The sequence below is a fragment of the Choloepus didactylus genome, chromosome 3, assembly GCF_015220235.1.
Source record: "Choloepus didactylus isolate mChoDid1 chromosome 3, mChoDid1.pri, whole genome shotgun sequence".
Lineage (NCBI taxonomy): Eukaryota > Metazoa > Chordata > Mammalia > Pilosa > Megalonychidae > Choloepus > Choloepus didactylus.
The window spans coordinates 158,785,849-158,808,911 of NC_051309.1; the positions used below are offsets into that span (position 1 = coordinate 158,785,849).

Consider the following 23,063-nt stretch of genomic DNA (forward strand, 5'->3'; position numbering starts at 1 on the left):
AGAGGTTGTGGAAAAATTGGAACTCTTATTCATTGCTGGTGGAACTGTATAATGGCACAGCCACTCTGGAAGACAGTCTGGCAGTTCCTTAGAAAACTAGATATGGAGTTACCCTTCGATCCAGCGATTGCACTTCTCGGTATATACCCGGAAGATCTGAAAGCAGTGACACGAACAGACATTTGCACACCAATGTTCATAGCAGCATTGTTCACAACTGCCAAGAGATGGAAACAATCCAAGTGTCCATAAACAGATGAGTGGATAAACAAAATGTGGTATGTATATATGATGGAATACTATGCAGCAATAAGAAGAAATGAGGTCCTGAAACATATGACAACATGGATGAACCTTGAAGATATAATGCTAAGTGAAATAAGTCAGACAAAAAAGGAGAGATATTGTAAGTTACCACTACTACAAACTCCCTGAACAATATAAAATCACTGTCTTATAATTTAGAATATAGGAGATCTAGAGATAGACAGATGCTAGTGAAGGTAGAATGATAACCTAATATGTACAGATATGTTAACAAGGGTACACTTAAAGATATGGTAATGGACATGGGTGATGATTGTTTGTTAATGGAATTATAAGTGTCACTGTTGCATTGAAGGTGAACATGATTGAAAGTGGTTGTTTAAAGGCATGTATCCCACAGATTAGTGGTACAAATATAAATAAGTGGTTGCAAGTTATACTTCTAAGGTATGACACTGGCACAAAGAGTTAACAACACAATGGTATATGGGAAAAACTACTTGGTGCATATTATAGACTATATTTAATAGGAATACCTTACCAGTACTACACTAATAATGGGGATGATTAATTAGGGGCTGATAAGAGCTTTGGGGTGATTTGTGTTATTAAATTGTTTAAAATTGAGAGTGATGATGATTGTACAACTAAGTGAAGATAATGTGAGACAATTATTGTTTATATTGGACAGAATATATACTATATGAATTTAGGAACTCCCTACATAATAAGTCAAGCCCTCGATCTTGAGGTTTCTCATGTGAAACTTATGGCTGTAAAAGGGAGGCTAAGCCTACTTATAATTATGTCTAAAAGGCACCTCCAGAAAACCTCTTTTGTTGCTCAGATGTGGCCTTTCTTTCTCTAAGCCCAACTCTGCAAATAAATTCATTATCCTCCCCACTATGTGGGACATGACTCCCAGGGGAGTAATTTGCCCTGGCAGTATGGGACATGACTCCCAGGAATGAGCCTGGTCCTGGCATAGAGGGATTGAAAATGTTGAAAATGCCTTCTTGACCAAAAAGGGGAAAAGAAAGGTATCAAAATAAGGTTCCAGTAGCTAAGAGATTTCAGATAGAGTTCAGAGGCTATCCTGGAGGTTACTCTTAGGCAAGCCCCAGCCAGATATCCCAAATGGCCACAGTATGCCATGCCCTAACCAACAGTAGTCCCTAAATACCTAGATCCCTATCTGAGACTCTATAAAAGTTTCACTCACTAAGTTTACTTTTCAGAAATTTAAATCCCCCAGAGTGTTTCTATGCCAGATAAGTACCAAAAACCCAGAGGCACAGCCTCTTCAAGAACATCAACCAGATGCATCCCCCTTCCCTGTAATGCTGACACCCCTTTTCAGTATGAACAAGTTAGGGTGCTCACTGACATCCCTGGACATCAATAGACATCACTGAAGATTGAGAAAGTGATTAAACTATAGAGGAAGGGGTGGAATCAGACAAGACAGGATTTAACAAAGGATTACGAATACTGAATCTTTATATAAGTATATATTTTAGATGCTAGGGTATTAGAACAGCTAAAAGGAAATAATTGAAATGGTGGAACTTTAATCCATAACATTCTTTGAAATTTGCTCTATAGCTACTCACTAAATTGTACTTTGAAAATTATCACCTTTCTGTATATATGTTATATTTCACAATAAGGAAATATCTGAAACTGTGGAACTGTAACCAATAACATTCTTTGAAATCACCTATATAACTATTTTTTAAATTGTACTTTGAAAGTTATCACCTTTCTGCTTATTTCAAAATAAGGAAATAATTGAAATTGTGGAACTATAACCCACAACATTCTTTGAAATTTGTTCTCTAACTACTTGTTAAACCATACTTTGACAGTTATCACTATTCTGTATGTATGTTATACTTCAAAATAAAAAATGTTAAAAAAAAAAAAGTCATCAAAGCAATGCTTTCTTCCCAAAGACTGTGGCATTCTGGGACTGGTTGCTGGAGATCTTTGGTCCTCAACTTGTCACATGGCAAGGCACATGGCAGTGTCTCCTGATCTCTCCCTTCTTTTCTGTGTTCTGTTGATGTTCAGCTTCTTACTTCCTGTGACTTTCTCTCTCTTTCTGAATTTAATTCTGGTTATAAAGGACTCCAGTAATAGGATTAGATCCATTCCAATGGGGCTGGGCTACACCTTACCTGAAGTAACCTCATCAAAATTTCCTACTTAAAAAGAGTTCACACCCATAGGAATGGACTAAATTTAAGACCATGTTTTTCTGGGGTACATACAGCTTCAAACTGCCACAGAAAATTAAACCAATCTTTCTTCATTTCTATGCATTTAGTCTACCACATTTTAAAAACTTTCTCCTAAGAATTTGAAGATTCATAAACTTATACCAATTTTATTCTGCCATTTCTCACCATCTTCCCACCTCCAGGGGACTCTTCTGCTTTTCTAGAGCACTTGGAATTCTTGTTTGCTATCTTCCTCTCCTTCCTAATTCTTGCTGCCAGCCCAGCTTACTTTAGTATCTACCTGAGGACCAATGACCCAGCCTACCTCACAGCATCATGATGCCTTGTAGACCAGTGATCTTTGCCTCTACTTGGCCTCCCAAACCTCTACCAGGACCACATTCTGGATTTATCATCCAGAACCCCCTGTCTCTGAATTATGATATTCCACAATTCTCCTTTTGGTCTACAATCTCCTATCCTTTCAGCTTTTGTTCTCTTACTTGATGTCTGGCAAGGCTCTTTTCTCAGTCTTCTTCACTGTTGCTACATCCTCTCTTTATTTCTTAAGATGCCTGTGGTTTTTAGTTTGATTCTCTTCTCTTCTTGCTCTACATTCTCTCCTTGAGCAATCTCATCTATTCCATTAGATACCATTACCATCTATGTATTGATAATTTGCAAGTTCCTTTCCATAACCCTTACCTTTCTGCCAAGGTCCAGAGCAACATTGCTACTTACTTAAAAGTAATAGTAATATTTATAGACTAGCAATGATGGAATGTATAGTGTTTAGATGCTTTAAGTGTGTTAACTGATTTAATTATCATGACTACCTTATGAGGTAGGTTCTTCTCTTTTTGTTTAGTAACATATTTAACACAAAATATTGTTTTAACAATTTTAAATGTACAATTCAGTGGTATTAATTACATTCACAATTCGTGCTAACCAACACCATCCATTACCAAACTTCTCCCATCACCAAAAACAGAAACTATACTCTTTAAGCAATAACTCACCATTCTCCCCTCCCCCTGGCCCTGGTCACTTCTAATAAGATTTTGCCTATACGAATTTACATATTTAGATATTTCCATATGAGTGGAATCATACAATATTTGCCCTTTTGTATCTAGCATATTTCACTCAGTATAATGCTTTCAAGGTTCATCCATGTAGCAGCATCTATCAGAACTTCATTCTTTTTTAAGGCTGAATAAAATTCCATTGTATGTATATACCACCTTTTATTAATCCATTCATCTGTTGATGGACACTTGGGTTGTTTCCAACTTTTGGCTGTTGTAAATCATGCTGCTATGAACATTAATGTGCAAATATCTGTTTGAATCCTTGTTTTCAATTCTGTGGGGTATATACCTAGAAGTAGAGAGGTAAGTTATTCTTAAGTACTGAATTTCAATCAATCTAACATGCTACTGATTGTAAGATACATCATTATTTTATGTATCACTAGGAAAAATATGATGCTAATTGAACAAAAGTACAATGATTCTTATTACTTAGTATTTTTATTTTATATCTATTGAAAGCCTGTTTTAGACTTATGTCATAATTTTTATCCAGTTACACTCTTTTGTATATATAAATAAAGGAAAACATTTTTTCCTGGATATAAACTGAAGTGTTCCTAAAACTTCATCACTGTAAATGTCTGAACTTTTTGAATCATTTTCAAAGCAGAGTTATTGACAACCATGATTTTCCACAAAGTTGTCTTGTCTGTTATCCACAGCTTTGGTGATGTAGCATTTTTAAAATTAAATTCAGTTTTATTGAGATATATTCATATGCCATACAATCATCCATGGTGTACAATTAACTGTTCACAGTACTATCATAGAGTTGTGCATTCATCACCCTAATCTTTTTTTGAACATTTTCCTTACACCAGAAAGAATCAGAGCAAGAATAAAAAATAAAAGTAAAAAACAACACCCAAATCATCCCCCCCATCCCACCCTGTTTTTTCATTTAGTCTTTGTTCCCATTTTTCTATTCATCCATCCATACACTGGATAAAGGGAGTGTGATCCACAAGGTTTTCACAATACACTGTCACCCCTTGTAATCTACATTGTTACACAATCATCTTCAAGAGTCAAGGCTACTGGGTTGCAGTTTTATAGTTTCAGGTGTTTACTTCTAGCTATTCCAATACATTAAAACCTAAAGAGGGTCATCTATATAGTGTGTAAGAATGTCCACTAGAGCAACCTCTCAACTCTATTTGGAATCAGCAACTGAAACTTTATTTTGTTTCGTTTCACTTCACCCTTTTGGTCAAGAAGGTGTTCTGAATCCCACGATGCCAGGTCCAGATTCATCCCCGGGACTCATATCCTGCATTTCTAAAGAGATTTACACTCCTGGGAGTCAGGTCCCACATGGGGGGAGGGCAGTGAGTTCACCTGCTGAGGTGGCTTAGCTAGGGAGAGAGGGACAGGTGATGTACCATTTTTAAAGAGCGCTCCATTATAGTCTCTGTATTTTCTTCCAAGACACTGACACTCGTTCTGCAAATTTTGATACTGATGCTTTATTGATCTTACCAGAAAATATCAATGGAAGGTTTTTGACAACTACAAGGGCTCATATTTCTTCCTCAAATGGTCTTTAAATGATTTGTTGACTAAAATGTCAAGGGCTGCTGTTATCTAGTCTTGACACCAGAAATAATAATCACATCATCACACTTTCTAGGAAGCTTATCTTTAACTATTAATACACAAGTCTGTGAAATGCATCAAAACCTAATATACTTTGTGGGTTATGTGGGGTCCGTGGCAGACTATTCCATATGAGATTTAGCCATTTCTACTTCTTTTTCTTTTTCCCTATGCGTTGGAGAAATCTCTTTCTAGCCCAAGAGAAATCTTCTCCCTTCAAGTTCCTTTGAGAGAAGCCTCCAGTGTCTGTGAATTCCTTTTCCTTAAATGCTAAGGCTTTCCTCAATCAATGCATGCAACTCAATTAAAATGACACAATATAAATAGCTATGATCACCAGCGTATACGTGGAGACAAACAGAACTATGACTGCGGTCTGACAAACAGCAATTGAAAGACAGCTCACAACCTTAGAGAGATTAAAAAATATGTCTTAGGACTTCCACTTCCAGAGACATGGAGTAGATGTACTTCTCCCTATTCCTCCTACTAAATCCAACCAAAAACCCTGGACATTATATATAAAGCAAACACAGCCAGCTTACCCAAAAAGCATAGCTAAAGGAATTTCTCTAAATAGAAAAGCAACCATAAAAGAAGGAACCTGGGAACATCAGAAAGGAAGAAAGAGTTCAGTAAGCAAAAATATTTATAATAGGATTTCCTTCTCCTCTTAAATTTTCTAAATTATATTTGACAGTTGAATCAAAAATTGTAACATGGATGCGATTCTAAAAGTAGGTAGAGAAAATATTTAAGGCAATTATGTATATTAAAAACAGGGGAGAATAATTATATATATTATAAACAGGGGAAGGTAAAGAGACATAAAGAGAGCTAAGGTTTCTACACCAGTAGACTGTGATAAATTATGTACCTATATGTAGTACTTAAAGCAACCACTAAAAATGCTGTCCAAAGAGACAGACTCTAAAACACTCCAGATAAGTGAAATTGGAATGCTAAAAAAAAAAGTTCAAGCTATCCACAGGAAGGAAAGAAAAAGAAAATGGAGAAATAAAAAAGAGAAAAACAGAAAACAAATTAAAATGGCAGGCCTAATCCCTGACATATCAATAATCACATTAAATGCAAATGGTCTAAATATGCCAATTAAAAGAGAAACACTTGTAGAGTGGATTAAAAAACATGACCCAATTATATACTGCCCACAACAAACTTACTTCAAATATAAAGATATAGAGAGTAAATTAAGTAAAAGGATAGAAAAACTGTCACAAAAACATTAGTCAAAGGAAAACAGGAGTGGTTATATTAATATCAGATAAAGTAGAATTCAGCACAAATACAATTACCAGAGATAGAGAGAGACATCATATAATGATAAAAGTGTCAATCCACCAAGAAGACATAATCCTAAATGTGTATGTACAAAACAACAAAGTTGCAAAATACGTGCAGCAAAAACTGATAGAACACAATGGAAAAATAGACAAATCCACAATTATAGTTGGGGCCATGAATACCTCTCTCTCTCTCAACACTTAAAAGAACAACTAGAGAGAAAGTCAGCAGGATATAGAAGAATGCAACGATATCATCAACCAACAGGATCTAATAAATATTTATAGAACACTCCACCTAACAATAGCAGAATACACATTCTTTTCAAGAATCCATGGAACATAAACCAAGATAGAGCATATTCTGGGCCATAAAACAAACATCAAGCAATTTAAAAGCATTGAAATAATACAGAGTGTGTTTTCACAGTGGAATCAAACTAGAAATGAATAACAGAATGATAACAGGAACATCTCCAGACATTTAAAAACTGAACAACACATATCTAAATAATCCATGGGTCAAAAAGGAGGTTTCAAGAGAAATAAAAAAATACATTGAAATGAAAGAAACTAACCAAAATCCTTTTTGGTTTCCTAGGCCGCTCAAAGCAGATACCATGAAATGGGTTGGCTTCAAACAATTGGAATTTATTAACTTATAGTTTGAGGCCATGAAAATGTCCAAAAGCATTATCAAGGCGATGCTTTCTTCTTGGAGACTGGCTGACGGTGATTCTTGGCTCCTCTGCCACATGGCAAGGCCCACGGTTGCATCTTCTAGTCTCTTCCTTTTCTTCCAGGTTTTGTTACTTTAAGCTTTCTGCTTCTGTAGCTTTCTCTCTCTCTGTTATTCTCCCTCCCCACCCCCACCCCCTCGCTGTCTCTTGCTCTCTCTCACTCTCACTCTCGCTCTGGCTCTCTCTACTCTCTGTACTCTTCTTGTTTATAAAGGACTCCAGCAGGAGAAGTAAGACCCACCCTGGTCCATCCCTTAACTGAAGTAACCTCATCAAAATATCCTACTTGGGGTTATACCACAGTAATGGATTAGCTTTAAGAACATGATTTTCTGGTGTGCATACGGTTCCAAACCACTACACTCCATGCTCTGGACCCCCAAATATATGTTCTTTCTGTATGCCAAATACATTTCATTCCATCACAATATCCCAAAAGCCTTAAGTTGTTTCAGTAACAATGCTTAGCTCAAAGTCTTATCAAAATTCGTTTTTGGTGTGGTCTGTCCTGAGGCACAATTCCTCTCTATCTGTGGACCTGTAAAACATAGAGAACAAGTTATCTGCTTCCAATATACAAAGGAGGGACAGGCATAGGATAAACATTCCCACTCCCATGGGGACAAATTAGAAGGAAAACAGGGGTCATGGGTCCCAGATAATTCTGAAACCCTGCAGGGAATACTCCATTAGATTTCAAAGTCTTATGTTTTGTCCTCCGGGACTGATGAAGTGGCAGCCCCACCCTTTCCTAGTGCTTGCCCAGTGGCCTTGCTCTCCCTGAACACTGGAGTGACAGTAAGACTTTCCACAATCCCCTGGGAATATACTCCATCTTCTCTGAAGACTGGGCGACAGCACTCTTCCTTAACAACGAGGTGGAAGGACCAACTTCTCCAAGTGCAGGGGCATACTCACCCTTTCCACCCAGGTGGGTGGGCTTGCTCTCTGGGCCCAAAAAGATGTCTTCAGTCCAGATGTCAACTTCCGTAGCCTTGCCCTTGTAGTGATTTTTCCTTCAATGTGTACATTTTCTGTCTCTTTCAGCCCAGGCTGGCAGTGGGTCTATTCATACAGATCACGCAAAAAGCTTGTTGGTTTTGCATGTAGCATGCAGGGGACCAAACCACTGGACCAAAGGACTTTCTTCAAATCCTCCCCAGAAAACTGCCATTTCTACTCCTGACTTGCACTGAAATTGCTGACTGGATTTGTGTTCAGTAAAACCCTCATATGGAGCACTATTGTCTGGGGACTCGCTTTCTGGAAATTCAGAATTTTCCCAGCCTTCAATTTATTTTTTCCTTTTTAATTTTTGCTCAGGAGTTCAGTTCTCAGTTCATCCTTTTACTCTTGGATTTTACTACAAGCTACAAGTAGAAACCAGGCTGCACTTTCCACACTTACCTTGGAAATGTCCTCAGCTAAATATCCAAGCTTGCCACTTTCAGATTCTGCCTTCCATCTGACGTCAGAACTCAATTTTGCCAAGTTCTCTGCCACTTTAAATGAAGGTTGTCTTTCTTCCAGTTTGCAATGATACATTCATTATTTCTGTCCAAGGCCTCATCAGAAATACCTTTCGAGTTCATATGTCTACCAACAGTCCTTTCAAAGCAATCTAACTTTTATCAAAATTTGTGGGACAAAGCTAGATCAGTGCCAAGAGGGATGTTTATTGCACAAACTGCATGTTAGCTCCCACCTCAAGAACTTAGGAAAAGAGGAGCTAAACACATGAAGGGAAGAAGAAGAAAGGATATAATAAAGATTAGAGTAGAAATTAATGAAATTGAAAACTGGAAAACAATATGGAATATCAATGAAACAAACAGCTGGTTCTTCTGAAAAAAAAATCAGTAACATTTACAAACCTCTAGCAAGACTGACAAAGAGAAGGAGAGAAGACACTAATTACCACTATAAAGAATGAAGTGGAATGCTACTACAGACCCTGTGGATATCCAAAGGATAATAATGGAATACCATGAATAATTCTACACTTTAATTTGACAACATAGACAAAATGGACCACTTCCTCAATAAAAACAAATTGCAACAACATGCCCAACATGAAATAGATAATTTGAATAGTTTCTATAATTATTAAAAGTATATCATTCATATATTTGTAACTCCCAAAAAAGAAAGCTCCGGACCCAGATGATTTCTCTGGAGAATTCTGCCAAATGTTTAAAGAAGAATCAACTCCAATTCTACACAATCACTTCAGGAAAACAGAAGAAGAGGGACCACTTCCCAAATCATTTTAGGAAACTAGATTTAACCTGATAAGAAAACCAGACAAAGGTAACATTTGTGTTCATGGATTAGAAGACTCATACATAGTAAAGATACCAATTTTCCCCAAACTGTTATACAGATATAACTCAATTCTTTTTAAACTCCCAGCAAGATTTTTTGCAGATACAGGTCTAGATTATTCAGAAATTTTATATGGAAAGAAAAAGAAACTAGAATAACTAAAACAATTTAGAAAAAGAAGGATAAAATGGGAGGAACGAGTCTGCACAATTTCAAGACATTAAATAGCTACAGTAATAAAGACTGTGGTATTGGTGGAGGGATAGGAAAAAAAAAAAAAAGCCCAACTGATTTCTGGCAAAGGTGCAAAAGCAATTCAGTGGAGAAGGATAGGCTTTTCAACAAACAGTGCTGGAGCAATTGGACATTCATAGGCAAGAAACTGAACCTCAAACTCAGCCTCATGCCTTATATAAAAATTAACTCAAAATGAACCACAGACTTACATGTAAAATGTAACTCTATAAAACTCTTAGAAAGAAACGTAGGATAAAATCTTCAAAATCTAGGTCTAGACAATGAGTTCTTAAACTTGACTTCAAAAGCATGATCCATAAAAGGAAAATTGATAAACACTCTCAAAACTCAATGATAAAAAAGACAAACAATCTAATTAGAACATGGACAAAAGACATAAAGAGATATTTCACTAAACAAGATATCAGATGACAAGTAAGCACATGAAAAGATGTTCAACATAATTAGCCATTAAAGAAATGCAAATCAAAACCACAATGAACTACCACTACATACTTACCAAAATGGCTAAAATAAAAAATAATGACAATAACAAACGCTGGTGAGAATGCAGAGAAATTGAATCATTCATTCATTGCTATTGGAAAAGAGTTTGGCAATTTCTTTAAAAAGTAAACATTTACTACCATATCGTCCAGCAATTGCACTCCTGAGAATTTATCCCAGGAAATGAAGACTTAATTTCATAGCATAACCTGTACATGAAAATTTACATGGGCTTTCATTGTTATTGCACAAAACTGGAAACAACCCAGATGTCCTTCAATGGGTGAATGGTTAAACAAACTGGAACATCCATACTATGAAATTTATTCCATACAATAAAATAAAAAAAGAATGAACTACTGATACATGCAACAACCTGGAAGGATCTCCAGAGAGTTATGCTGAATGAAAAAAGACGATCCCAAATGGTTTCATACTACATGATTCCCCCGATATAACATTCTTGAACTGCCCAAACTATAGAGATGGAGAATAGATTAGTAGTAGGTAAAAAGTATTCCAAATAAGTAGGTAAAGTTCCAAGTAAGAGTAGGTTAAGAAGGAAGTAAGGATGAAAGGGAAGTGGATGTGGCTATAAAAGGGCAATTTGAGGGATCCGTGTGTTGATGGAAATACTCTGTATTTTATCTATATTAATGTCAATATCCTTGTGGTAGTATTGTATTATTGTTTCGCAAGATATTACCATTGGAGAAAATTAGGTAAAAGATACCTGGGATTCCTCTGTATTATTTCTTGTAATTGCATGTGAATAAACAGTTATCTCAAATTAAAAAAGTTTAATCAAAACTGGACATCCTCTAGCTGAAAAAGTGCAGGTCACACAGAAAACAAGTGGTAGAGACTGTTGAAACACAGCCTCTAAGCTCTGTCTCAACCCTATGCTGTGGTGCTTCTCAACTTATCTATTTAAACTTCTTCTACATCTTTCCTTTTCCTACCTTTCTCCCCTCTTTCTTTTCCCTTCTCTTCTTTTTTTTTTTTTTTCTTTAGGGTTTTCCAGTTAAAGCCAGAAAACCTGCTAGACAAATTCTAAAAGAGCTGTAATACTCCCTTCTCTTCTTTCCTCCTCCATTCCCTTCCTGAACACTGAAGCTGTTAGGAAAGGCTGAACTCGGTAGGCATCTGAACCTCACTAAGGTGGCTATGGTGGCCAAGGGCAGGGGCAAGCAGGACCTGTGATGCCCCAGAATGGGATATTAGAGCCTGAGGAGGTGAGGAGGGTATCCATGTGGGGCGGGGGGCGGGATCCAACAAGGAACCTCAGAGGCTGAGTGGAGTGAGGAGAGCATCTGTGCAGGGGAGGGGACAACAGTGGAGATAAGATATTGGTTATATGTGGTGGATTGATCAAATAAGTAACCAGAAAGCCAAGTTTTCACTGTTGGAGAATGGACTTACAAATATGGAAAAGGCAAAACAAGAATGACCCTGTGATGCTGGACTGGAATGGGAGACATGAGTATCTTTCCATATATATATACAGAGAGAGAGATTTAGAAAAAAGTAAAGACATAACTGCGTGAATGTAGGCTGCATATGTATATATGTGTGCATGTATGTACATACATATATTCCTTAGCTCTGCCCACTGAGAAGGCCTGGAAGCAGGGATGCTCGAGTAGCAGTGAGCACATTTAGTTCTCAGTATGTGGCTTAAAAGTATTATTTTCCACTAAAAGGAATCATGGCTCCTTGGAGAAATCAATGATTTCATGGCTAGCAGGGAAAGTACAAGATGAGCCTGGAATATCTTCTTTTTTTTTTTTATCTTCATTTTATTGAGATATATTCACATACCACAAAGTCATACAAAACAAATCGTACTTTCGATTGTTTACAGTACCATTACATAGTTGTAGATTCATCACCTAAATCAATCCCTGACACTTCATTAGCACACACACAAAAATAACAAGAATAATAATTAGAGTGAAAAAGAGCAATTGAAGTAAAAAAGAACACTGGGTACCTTTGTCTGTTTGTTTCCTTCCCCTATTTTTCTACTCATCCATCCATCAACTAGACAAAGTGGAGTGTGGTCCTTATGGCTTTCCCAATCCCATTGTCACCCCCTCATAAGCTACATTTTTATACAACTGTTTTCGAGATTCATGGGTTCTGGGTTGTAGTTTGATAGTTTCAGGTATCCACCAACAGCTACCCCAATTCTTTAGAACCTAAAAAGGGTTGTCTAAAGTGTGCATAAGAATGCCCACCAGAGTGTCCTCTCGGCTCCTTTTGGAATCTCTCTGCCACTGAAGCTTATTTCATTTCCTTTCACATCCCCCTTTTGGTCAAGAAGATGTTCTCCGTCCCACGATGCCGGGTCTACATTCCTCCCCAGGAGTCATATTCCACGTTGCCAGGGAGATTCACTCCCCTGGGTGCCTGATCCCACGTAGGGGGGTGGGCAGTGATTTCACCTTTCAAGTTGGCTTAGCCAGAGAGAGAGGGCCACATCTGAGCAACAAAGAGGCACTCGGGAGGAGGCTCTTAGGCACAACCATAGGGAGGCCTAGCCCCTCCTTTGCAGCAACCATCTTCCCAAGGGTAAAACTTATGGTAGAGGGCTCAACCCATCAAACCACCAGTCCCCTATGTCTGTGGTCATGTTAGCAACCATGGAGGTGGGGTAGGCGAATACCCCTGCATGGAATATCTTCTTTATATCAGAAAGCAAGGAAATGTTCAAAGAATGATAGGAACACGTCAAAAGGGACATGGAACAAACTAAAGGGGCTCCCACTGTCCAAATCTGGGATGAGTTAAACATATAAACAAATAATGATAGTAATGGATTATAAGCAATTGAATAAAGAAACCATGAATCCATTCCAATTTAGATTAATGAATTAATAAATTGAAAGTTTGATGACAAATAGCAAATTTACTTATTAATTACATAGGAAAAAAGAAGAACTTTAAAGTGAAGAAAACTGGCAGACATTACTTTAATGAAGTGATCAAAGAAAACATCATCAGTAACAGGATAAATTGAAATCATGCACCACCTGATAAGATGCAATGAGAAGCGCCTAACATCACTTCTTTGATTTCCCTGCCAAAGATGCATAACCTGTATCTAATCATGAGGAAACGTTAGGCAAACCCAAATTGAGGGACATGTAACAAAATAACTGACCCATAATCTTCAAAAGAGTCTAGGAAAGGCTGAGAAACTGTTTCAGAGGAAAAGAGACTAAAGAGAAATGACTGCTAAACACAACTCATGATTCTGAAATGGATCCTTTTGCTGAAAAAGATTAATGGGACATTTGGCACAATTTGAATGAAGTTTAGGGATTAGATGGTAATAATACATCAATTTAATTTCCTGATTTTTATAGTTATATTCTGATTATATAGGAGACTGTTCATGTTTATAGGAAATATATACCAAAGAACCAGGGGGTAATGGCACCTCAATTCAGCAATTTACTTAGAAATAGTTTAGGGAGAAAAGTTCTTTGTAAGGTCCTTATAATTTTTCTCTAAATTTGAGGCTATTTCAAATTAAAAAAAAAAAAAAGAAAGTGAGAGAGAAAGAAAAAAATATTTGCCACCTGGTTAACTCCCAGGTATATAAAATTTAATTTATCTCAAATAGACATGACCACCCTTTGAATATGCCCCTTTTTTGACTCTCAATTTTGATTGACGGTGTTTTTATCTAGCCATTCACCAAAGCTAGGAACCTTGGAATCATTCTGAACTTCTCCTTCTCTCTTACTCAGATATCTAAGCTTCATCTCTTCTGTCTCAGAAATATCTCCTGTTTTAACCCCATGGCCACTGCCTTAACCTCTCTCCTTGTCCTTAACTAGTCTCTCTGCAACCTGCCCATCTCTACCGTCTTGCTGCCAATTGTCTTACTAAGAGTGAACTCTTTTATGTCACCCTCCTGCCTAGAGACATCATTTGATGTCTGAGTGATTTTATTTCTCTGCATCCTCTCCAGCATTTGGTGCTGTCATTATTTTTTATTTTAGCCATTCTGGTAGTTCATTGTGGTTTTAATTTGCAATTCTCTAATGGTTTATTATGTTGAACATCTTCTTATGTGCTTATTTACCAACTGTTTAGGATGACACCCAGCATCAGTAGAGTAGCTTTCAAGGGGCACCAACCTGATGTCCCTAAGAGAAATGTGGACAAATATTGGAAAGCAGTTAAGTAAGGATCCAGAAGTGACTCACTCTTGGAATACTTTTGAGTTCCACGGGCATAATCTGGAGCACTAATTTTCATTTGATCTCTGGTTATTCCTTTTTCAGAGGAAAGTTCCAGGGAGGACAGTGCTTTGCAAGTTTATCTTCTTTGGGAAGGTGGTTATGATAAATGGTTGTCCTGGACTGCATATTTTGTCTGATTAGATTTGGTTAGTTGTGGTCAAGTGGAATGTGAGATTTTTCTTAACTTTGGTGCTGTCTGATTCCATATTTGTTCCAGGTCTGCAAGCCTTTGGACAGAGAGCAAGCAAACCAAGAAGCACTATCACTCTTTATATATGATTATCCCTATCCAGTAAGACAGCAAACGTATTTCTATTACAATAATTAAAAAGACTTTTGGTTGGGAGAGTACACATCAAAATTTGACCCATGTAGAAATGAGCAACAGGATTTGTGTGATTCCACCAATGCTGTATGATGCTTGTTTTTATGAATTTTGGTTTTTATTTCTGGATTTTAACTAGGTTCTCTCAAAACACGTTTTTAGTGTATTTTAGAATTAAGCACAACAAGCAGACAAAGATGAAGAAACAGCAAAAGAGTCCCTGGGAGCATTCGTAGTTCTGTTTCTTCCCATCAGAAATTAGAACTCATAAAAGTCTGTACCACAGGGATGGCAAACAGATGCCAGACACATGTGGTTCCCTTTAGGAAGGATCTTCTGTGGGGTGTTCTCCAAGCTTCTGACAGTCCTCATTGTGTGTCCAATTCCTCGATCCCTTAGATTAAAGCCTGCTTCCTTGGAGCCTTAGGGCAGCAGGAAATTTGGAGGGGAAATGAAAGAGAGAGGGGCATGGGAGGGTGAGGCTTCTCCTGTGTTATGAAGGAAGCAGCACTAAATCCTAAGTCAATTGCCCTGCCTACCTATAGAGAAAGCCACAACTTCCAACTCAAATTCTGGTGATAGTCAAAGTTACTGTCTTAGTTTGCCAGGCCTGCTGTAGCAAATTACCACAGACTCGGATTAAATAACAGGAGTTTATTTACATCCAGTTAAGTCCAAAATCAAGGTGTCACTAAGGCCATACTTTCTCTGAAGTCTGTAGCTTTCTGGTGGTGGCTTGCTGGCAATCCATAACTCAACCTCTGTCCTCACTCATGTGGCTCTCTCTCTCCCCATCCATTTCCTCCTGTGTCCAAATTTCCTATGCTTAAAATGACTCCAATGATATTGGATTAAGGGCCACCCTGATTCAATTTATCCTCATCTTAACTAATAGGACCTTTGAAGATCCTATTTACAAATGAGTGTACATCCCAGGGCTGGGAATTAGGACTTGAACATGTCTTTGTGGGAAAATGATTCAACCCACAACAATAAACTCTATCTCCTCATTTTAATGTTGTCTATTGGATATAGTTAGAGAAGTGAAAAATCTCAATTTCCTGAAATTCTAGAAAAAAGATTTTGTAAAGTTTATTGTATTATTAGGGAAGATGGTAGAAATATCCAACCATGTTTAAGATGGGACACTCTGTATAGATCTTTTGGTGACAAGTGGATCTAGTGAGTTTCCAAAAGTTTAGCTCAAATAAATATAAGCCTTGCCTTGTCAAATAATTCTTTAAAATTACCCTGGAAATTTGTATTGCAGGTGACCTCTAGATATTTCTGACTATAAGCACACAGTAGGACTCTTTTTACCTGGTGATATTGGGTAAATAGCATGCAGCTGACTCATTAGGTTTTTCCTCATTTACTTTATGTAGTCACTGGTTCTGACATGCCATCACATGTACAATGCACCAATTTTTTAAGGGAAAAAAAAAACTCACTACATTTAATATATGTTTTGATTGTATGATACATCCAGAGTTTAGAACTGTTGTAAAGTGGTAGAGAGGAGAAGGGTGAGTGCATCTTAAAATTAGGGTAGTAAGATGAACACTTGGAGAGATACTTGTTCTTACCAAATTGGTTCCACTAAAAATGGCATTTATTTTAAGGACATGGAAAGGTCTCATTGAACCCAATGACAGGGAGTGCAGAAGGACCACACAAGACACAAAAACCAGGCAGTCACCCCACAGCCACTAATGCTGGTGTTGTCTTCTCTCTATGTCTTCAGTTCATCTTTCTGCAGCCCTTTTAATTCATGACGCTTAACTTTTGCTACCCATAATTTTAGCTTTGACTTTTCCTGGTTCTGAACTTGGGCCCAATTTGACTGTTTTCCACTGCTAATGGACTTATTCTTAAAATGTTCCAATTGCAAAATCCAATAGAAGGAATCTGATGGGCTCGGCTTGGGTCAGCTCTTCACTCTTGCCTAATCAGCCTAGGAGTTTGGGTCGTTTAATATAAACATGGGCATATAGGCTCACTTCATCAGGCTATAGGTAGGGCTAGAGTTTTTTAATACAGGATGGGAGACAATGATGGTCAATGCATGAAAATCATGGTTGGGTGGGGAATTTTTCAAATCCACAGATTTTGTAGCTAAGTGAAGGGTGGTCACAAGCACCTTGGCTTACATGTGAAAATGACAAATACCGTTATGCTTACTGATCACCAAAATTGGGCCTATTGTTTTAAGTTATAAGACTCTACTCTATACTCAAGTAGCTTATAAACAGATACTCTGCCATGGAAAATGTCAGATTTAAAGCTACAGAGCATTGCTTTTATATAATATACATTTTGTGTCACTCTTTTTATTTAGGGTTTTTATTTAATATAATACATAAAGTAAAACACAGATTTTCTTACACTGCTTATGAAAGTGCTGATTGTCAGAATCCTATTAGAAAGCAATTTTGAAATGTATTTCAAGAACCTTAATATTCCCAAAACTTCATTTTGAATTTAGTTTGAGACTTATTTGAGCAGGTTACATAGTTGGTGTTCAATGAAAGCTTGTTGAGAGATTGGTTTACATTTTATTTGCTTTTTAATGTCATGTTCTTTCATGCTTTTCTATTTAACCTGCCATACTGTGTTATGTTTGAATGACTAAGAACCATCTTTGTGAAAGCTGGTTAAAATATGTTCATACAATTTGTACAACTGAACATAGATTTCATGAAAATGGAGCTTTGTGTTCAAGTTGGCTTGTGAATACAAGTTTATGATGTTAGCTTTAGAATGTGATGACTGAAGGCAAATTTAGGGAAAGGACACTGATGAGAGGTTGAGGTTTTATTATGTGCACTCTTTAAAATTTCATCGTCCCAGAATTTTCTTGGTCTGGCTCAACTCACCTTCATCTCTAGCCAGAACTCATCACTTTACCTAATGCACAAGGGGAGAGTATCTTTCCTTTAACACTGACCCTTTGTCAGCAAAGAGAGAAAGCTATGTGGTATGATATGTCTTTAATATGACGTGTAGGCTTAAAAACTCCACCCCTTTCCCCCTTTATGCTTTCACATGTTTTATGGTATTCTGACTCAGCCAAGCTCTTCCTATAGAATTTTAATTTACAAAGTCTTCCAAGAGTGAGATCATATGTTGGTCTTTCAGGGGCTAATAGGATGGGAGACCTCATAACCTAATCCTGGGTATCATTTTATAGAATTGAATGAAGATGGTCCCTGATCTTGGAAATAATTTGTCATCTCACATTCTCCTTGCACACACCAAGATGCAGCTCATTCCTCGTTTACTTTAGGATTGTTGTTCCCAAGGCAGCAGTGGGATTGGTAAATACCAAGATTCTGCTTCCTTGCTGTGGACAAGTTCAGGTAGACTGCCATCTTTACCTGTCGTTTGTCAGCAATTAGACAAAACTATACTGAAATCTCCATACTTCAAGAGTATGCAGATGTATATGCATAGTAGTAGCATTTTTATTTGACATGTTGGAATTTAGACATTTTTAACACAATGTGGAAATTCATCACTGAATTTAAAAATTCAGCATTTGACTGTGAAATTACTTAAAATAACTTGAGAATTCAGTATTAACTGAACTTGGATTTTTGTTAGGTTTCTGAGATTCCAAAGACATCTTTACCAACATCTGTCATGAGAGGTGCCAGCTGTATTTGGCAGATTTGTATGATCCATAATAAGGAATATTTTACTACAGGCTGCTGCAGATCGTGTACGTGCCGCTTTCTCTTATTCCCATACTTGGATACTACAAAAAGCAAGTTAGATTGAGTTTTGCTATGGAGGAGAATCTGGGAGGAGGGGGAAGGAAAAGGGGACAATAAATTTGTGTTTTGGTTTTGAAACAAACGTTCTAGATAGGCTCCTGACAAAAATTAGCATAACGTTGAATTTTTGGCTCCTGCCAAAAATTAGCATAAAGTTGAATTAGTTCAATTGATATTCAGGTTAACATATAATTCTAACTCATTTTTCAGGGTTTCCTACTATAATTAGCATTTTCTAGGAATTGATGATACATTGACAAGATGACTCTTCCGGTTTCCAGTTAGTTCTAGACCTTAGTACCCAAAGGCCTTTTCTCCCAAGGCTAAGGGGTAATTGTAGACTCATCTCCTCATTCCGCACTCCTAAGGATTTCAGCAAGCCTTGACCCTGTGTCCCTTTGTCCATGAGCTCCCACAGAGCACAGATGGATCGGGCTCCTGGCTCACAATGTTTACTTCTAGCCTGCCAGGATGGAAGGGAAACTTCCTATGATCCTATCTGTTTTTATAGTCCTACATTCAACAACAAAGGGGAAATTTCACCCTGACCCTGGATCTCATTCCTTCCTGGTAGTGAGAAATCTGTTGGCGTACTTTCAAGCCATGAAGAGCCTGTATTCCTAAAATCTTATGATAGTGGAAGGTATAGAAGGTGATAACAGAAGTTTCTCTGTGATTAACTCTGGGGCATTGAGGCAGATTAGGAACTGCTCTAATTGTCATTGTTGTTCAGGAAAAATAAGAGATATCCAGAGCTAGTGCACCCACACATGTAAAGGACCCTCAACCCTGTGTTGTGCATTGAGGGTTACATGGAAAATCAGAGTTTTTCAAAAATCAGTATCCCATATTTATCAATTTTATTCAAGTAAATGCTCTGGAGAAGGTAAAAGTCTTCATTCTTTCTGCTAAAGGTGAGGTGTCTCAGGTTTTCCTTTGTGGGAGATCCAAGAGGAGACAGAAGTGCCAATGTTCGACCTTGACGAATTTAACATCTATACTTAAGGTCATTACTCTGTCACGATGCAGAGTCTTAACAGAGAATATTGGATTTTATATTATCTGCTTAGCAAGTCAAAGAAATCATTAAAACCAAATAAAGATCTACTAACATATAATGGTACAGGTTTCTAAAAAATGGCCATTTTATTTGATTAATTTTATCCATTGTTCTTGCATAGGATTTTACATGTGGATAGGAAAACATCTTTTTGCATACAAAACAGTGCTTATTCTCCAGAAATTTTTTAATTAATGCTTTTCTGAGTACTATATTTAGCAGAGGAGAGCTCAACAAAGTTATACAAAACATTTCTTTAACTTGCAATTGGCTCTGATTACATTTACAATGCCTACTTACTCTTCAATTAAATGCATTGAATACTGTTGTTTCAATGGCCCTTGCTGTGTCAAACTGTTATTTCTGACATTTCAATATAAGCATGAGGTCAAGAAGAATAGAAAACACCAAATAAATTTCTCAACAGGAATTCCTCCTACATGTTCAAACTTCTGATTTCCAGGATGAAAACAAACAAACAAATGAAAAAAACACCTTCAAGGCAGATACATTTGTTTGAATTCTTCTCTCATTGCCTTTACAGCTTTTAGAACACTAAATGAACAGTATTCTTAACCATATTGGATAGTTTGTATAGTAGATGCTGACTGTAAATCCTCTTAGCTTGTATGTAAAGAATAATCTTGAAACAAAATATATTTGAATTCTTGAAACTCTACATTCTTTGAATCCTTCCTTATATAATTCTCCTACAGGAAAATAAACCACTATGACTTCTCATTTCCACAGCTCTCACTTTCTGGTGGTTCCTAAACTTTGGTGTCCAAATATTTTTTAAAATGTTTAATCGTTGTAATGTATTAAACAATGTGGAGCAGTCTGACATTGTTTGTCTTTGTGTGGTTGAAAAAAATGCAAAAATAAATTGTTTGCACAGTGTGGAAAATGGAGGTTGGGATTAAATTGACCTAAGGTTAATGATAGGATGAAGATCAACTGTCAAGTAGCAAGAAAATGCTATAGCCTTGGCAATAATTAATGTTGAACAATGACAGGAGTTCAGATTATTGTAATGAGAGATGATACGCTGTTCTGACTGTCCAGAGGTCTGTGTTACTTGGTGTCTTATGGTTTGGGGTAAATAGGGAGGACTTCCTAGTAAAAACAATGTAACTGGACACAATGAGCCTGCAGTGACCCAAGGTTCATGGGAGAAATTGTTAGTATGTATAAAGAATTTGTAAAATATGTTGCAACCAATGTTTTACATAATTTGGTGCCTGAATAGGAAAGAAAAAAAAAGGAAAGGAGGTATTTATCTAACTGTATAGAACAGAACAAGATACAGTTTCCTGGATTCCAGATGTTGGCCGTTATCCTATAATTCTAACACATCTTTTCTTGAATCCTTCATTTTCTGAATGGCACCATTCTTCCCATAATATATCATCCATTGTCCTTGCTCTGATAATATATTACATAAATATATCATGAAAGCAACAGATGAATTAGAATAATACATTAACAGAACAAAGATTCTCGTGGTCATGTTTTTCCTGAAAGATGGCTCCACCTTGGGTGGAATTGGTCCAGAGGCAGAGTCAGGTAGACAAGACAAAGGTGAGTCCGTGTTACATCTCTTTTGCACCAAACATTTGGCTCTGCTGTAGTATAATGCACATTCTTTGTTTTTATTGGACCATTGGGTCTTCACCAAAATCCTTGGATACTCAGTTTCATTTCTGAAAAAGAAACAACATGGAATGAAAGTCTTCTCTGAGAGAGAATTCTTCTTGTCTCATACTACATTGTTTCTGGGCGGGCAAGTTCATCTGGAAGTGCAACTCTAAGTGCCACTGGTCAGGGTGGCGTCTGCACCGTTTGCTGACACAGAATGGCAGCTGCATTTGTTTTCCATGCCACCCTGTTACAAGCATTGTTTTCCCCTCAACACTTTTCAAGTCCTTTAACCCAGGACAGGAGGGGCTTTCAAAATCAAGCATTCGATCTATAAGTACATAGAACAAGTTCTAAAGATGTTCAGTATTTCCAGGGGAAAACAAAACAAAACAAAAAGATGAAGAGAGAAAACTGGCACACTTATTATAAGTCAGCATATGTTAGTTCTCACAGGATGAGGCCAAAGGAAAGGCAGGCAGGCAGGAGCAAACATGGAGTATTACAGTGCTCTCTTAATGGACTTTCAGATGACTGATTTTTTTTTTTTTTTTTTTTTTTAATGGCTTTTCTATCCTAATCTTCATTCTCTAGAAAATTACTTTAGGAATTCAGGGTGTGGGGAGAGTTGGACATGCAGGGCCTTGAGATCCCCTGTGGGTATGTTTCCATACTCACCTGCAGATAGGGCTGGGGTCAGTGCCTTGGTCAGTGTCGGGATTTTAATGACAAAACCCCAATCACATTATGACCATCACTGTGCAGAAATCGGATTTCTTGTTCACCCTTGGCAGCTACTAAGTCTGACCTGTGATAAGTCTAAGGGAAGGAAAAGAATATTTATAATCAACTCAAAGGCAAGCTGGCTAGAAGCTGCAATTGATAAAAAGAATTCCATTAATCATGATGTGGGGGAGGAGAGGGTGATATTTTCTAGATAGTGGCCTCTTAATGTTTGAACGGGAGCCTGAGGAAAAGGATTATTCATTTAAATTCTTTCCCTTTCAGGGTCGTCTTGGCAGTGAATTTATTCCACCCTTCCCTTCCTCATATTCACCCCCCTCTCCAGGAAAAACAATTATCACCTCTGTGTAAGAGCCTTCAGCAGCAGCCAACACCTTGAGAAAATAGCCCCATTTTAGAGAAAGGCATCCCACAGGGGGTTTCCTTTGACACTAGAAGAATGGATGTGGGAGTGTCCAAAGGAAGGAGAGTATATAGTTGTTAAAGTGATTTTACAGTAATTGTCACGACTACTTGTCACATGACTTTTTCCTTGACACTTAGTATGAGATGCTTCCTAACTAGCTCACCATTTTCTAAATTGTGGTGCTTATCCCTTATTAATAGATTGCCAGGTATCCCAGGAGAGGGAGATAGAGGTAGAGAAGAAATGCTGTTTTCCTGCCACTTCTAATTTCTTGCCTCCAAGTTTGTTACAGAGGAAAATACACATGCTCTATATGCCTGAAAAGAAAATAACTTGGAGCGAGATTCATTACAAAATGGTAAAAACCTGAAATAGAAGACACAGGGACAGGCTCATAAGAAGAGATAATTATCTCACAAATGAACTTGAGTCCCATTGTGAGTGTATTTATGGGCGACCTTGCCACTCTCACTTAGCACTGGATTATATGAGAAATAATTGAGTGCCAGTTTTTACATTTCACCAGAATAGATTCAGTCCACACGAGGGCACTGATATATCCA

General features: G+C 37.4%; 1 non-coding gene across 1 annotated transcript; it reads right to left on the reverse strand.

The window, feature by feature from the left end:
- Positions 1–11,306: 11,306 nt before the first annotated feature.
- Positions 11,307–11,368, reverse strand: LOC119530702. The gene has a single exon (XR_005216092.1). It is a non-coding gene; the product is annotated as a U7 small nuclear RNA (small nuclear RNA).
- Between the last annotated feature and the right edge of the window lie 11,695 nt (positions 11,369–23,063).